Source organism: Vombatus ursinus, unplaced genomic scaffold (assembly GCF_900497805.2).
Source record: "Vombatus ursinus unplaced genomic scaffold, bare-nosed wombat genome assembly UNPS02014811.1, whole genome shotgun sequence".
In the NCBI taxonomy this organism is placed as follows: domain Eukaryota; kingdom Metazoa; phylum Chordata; class Mammalia; order Diprotodontia; family Vombatidae; genus Vombatus; species Vombatus ursinus.
In genome coordinates, this window is record NW_020954589.1 from 16,030,458 (window position 1) to 16,033,731 (window position 3,274).

A 3,274-nucleotide genomic window follows, 5' to 3' on the forward strand; every position below is an offset into this window, starting at 1 on the left:
TGCCAAGGTCATCCACTAGGCCATTGCCAGTTGTCCTGACTTTTGTTTTGCCACTAGACTTTGTGCAGCTCTGCCTTACTTGAACCCAATTCACCAATGAGTGAAGACATAACCTGTGATGTCATTGGTCCTTTTAAAAAACAAAGGATAAACAATATATATATATATATATAAACATATTTATGTAGGTATAGATAAAATGGATATAGAAGCTAATTGTAGAACACAACATGAATATGCATAATAGCATTTGTTAGCCATGTGAAGGATTTTGCATTTTTCCATTTTAAATTTACTGTTAACTGATTCAGCCTACTGTCCTTAGCCTGATGAACTATTTTTGCTAATACTGATTTATTTCACACTTCTAGATATACTGCATTGCAGTTATTCTCTAGTTGTTTTATGTGTGTATGCATTATTTCCTTCTTTAGACTGTAAGTTCCTCAAACTCAGAGACTGAATAGAATGCTTTACAGAGTACTGAAAGTTATGGGAAAAAATACAAAAGAATTATTGCTATGCAGAATGACACAAAGTCAGAGGAAAAATATTTTAAAAATATGATTCTTTTGTATTTTTTCCCTGACTTCATCATCTACCATAACACAGTAGGCACTCAATAAATACTTATTAAAGTCTTATTGATGCTTTTTGTTTTGTTTGTTGCTTTCTAAGAAAAACAGCTAAACATAGCAACCTAGTCTGACAGTGTATACAATATTCTGCAGTCTACCATGTCTTTGCTAAGAGGAGGGAAGTGTGTTTCAACTTCAGTTTTCTGGATCCAAGAGCAATCATTACTTTAATCTGAATTCTAATATCCTTTAGTGTTGTTTTTATTTATATGGTTGTGACAACTGTTGTACATTGTTCTCTTGGTTATGTTTTCTTTACTCTACATGATCAAATCATAAAAAGCCTTCCTGTATTTCTTTTAAATCCTTATATTTGCACTTTCTTACATCACAACAATATCCCGTTAAATTAATATACTACAGTTTATTCATTCAACTATTCTCCAGTTTAATAGACATTCACTTTGTTACCAGTTTTTTACTACAACAAGACATGTTGCTATGAATATCTTGGTATAGATAAGACCTTTCTGTTTGGCTTTCTTAGGGTATATCCCAAGGACAAAAGGTATAAAGTTTAGTAACTTTTCTTAAATGATTCAAAACTATTTTCCAGAACAGTCAAACCAAATTACAAGTCCATGAACAGTATAGTGGTGTGCTTCAGTTATTCAGACATCCTTAATTCCCACAAATAATTGAAAATTGAATATAAGCCATTTCCCATCTTACAAAAGCAAAAATTATTTCCTAGGTTGATTATTTGGAACTTGGAATGCATTTTCTTGTTTGAACAATGTTATAAATTGTCGTTAGATTCCCCAGCCATCCCACTAAACCATATTTAGCTCACAATGTAGCTGAACTACTCACTGTGCTAGGTGCTAAGGAAGATGAGAAGATAATTAGGATATATGCACTGTCTTCATGGAACTTTCAGTATAACTAGGTGAATCATAAGGTTATAGATTTAGAACTGGAAAGGATTTTAATGATTGTTGATATGTGAGCAATGTTTGTGACTCAGGACTGCCTATACTTTTTCAGATAGTGATTAGCAATTTCAAAATTGAACACTGGGTGGAGCTCTTGCCTGGTTAGTATCTGTGCAGTGTTGTCTTTCCAATCAAAATTTGCAAAGATATCAGCAGAAACAAAAGTCCATTTAGAATCAATCTACTAATGGTAGGAAATGTGACTGAAAGAGAAATATGAATGCTACCATTTGCAGGGATTTGCTCATTACCGTGAACAGACTTGTTTTTAGCTAAACTTTTTTTTTTTTTTTAAATAAGCAGAGAGATTCTGGAATTTGTCATTGGATTGAATTTAGAGGTCATCTAGTCCAACTTTCTCATTTTACAGACCAGGAAACTAAGGCTCAGAGATTGTTAAAGGTCTTCTTACTTATCTACTTACTATCACTTTAAACAATTTAAGATCAAATGTGTTATCTAAGAAAAGCATTGGATAGAAACCACCCCAGTTTCCCTGCCAGTCTTGGAGTCAGGAAGAAAGGGTTCCATTTCTGACACCTATAAGCTGTATGACTAAGGACTGACTTACACTGCTTCTCAGTGTCCCAGCAACTCTCTAAGACTATATACATAAGTTACAAATGAGTGGTCAGTCTGCAACAGTGGAGAGCATCTCTACATGGGTCTCCCCCCAAAATTGCCTGCATTTTAAAATGAATAACCATTTTGAAATAGAATTTTGCTTAGCAGATTAAAAATGTAGTAGTTAAAAGCAATGAAAGTATGTATACACTTCACTTTGTGCAACATGTTCTTTGGTAACTGCACTGTTACATGTTAGAAAATCTAACCATATCTTACACACATTGTACAAGCAATAATTTACATTTAGTATACATCAATTTTTCTTTGAGATAGAGCGCTATAATTGAGATACGGTTCTACAGTACCAATCTCTTCCAAATATCTGAGGGAAAAGAAAGTGCTTCTATATTCACATCCCTTTCTTCTATCTCTGCTATTAAAACGACTACATAAAACTGAAAACTATGATTCTGGGAATGAGAAAGGGTTACAGAAGTAAATGCTTTCCTGTAGTTTAGATCAGGCAGGGGGATATTTTTTTTCCCTATCCTCCCTGAACAGTAACTCATCCCTCAAGGTAGGAAGAGATGGATAAGAGTGCTGCTGCTGCCTTGAGGATCAGAGAACTTAGATTAAAATCTTGCCTCTGTCACTACTTCTGTGTGATTGTGAGCGAGACTTGTCATGTCTCCGGGTCTGTTCTCTCACCTGTAAAATGAGGTGGTTGGACTTGAAATGGAAAGTTCCTTCTAGCTCAGAATCTATGATCCTATTCATGAGAAGCTAGGGTCCTAGGACTTATGTCTTTTGGGGAGGCATCAAGAAACATTGCTTTGAAGTAGGAATTCGTCATGGTGCTTCTTAATCTTTTTCTAGCGGGCAATGTCCTGACAAATAGAAGACTTGTTCTTCACAGAACATCATGCAAGGTTAACTGTACTAGATAGGGGTGGATAAGGGAGCATGAATTGTAGGCTCATCCATGTTCAGAGAGTAGCTAAACCCCAGGGAATGTATAATGTTGTCCTGGGCTAGTGGGGAAAAGCAGGGATGTAAGAAAGACCTTTCTCAAAGGCCAGCTCCTTCACAAAGTCCCACCCTGGTCTGTGATGATTTCTTCCTCTAAACTTCTTT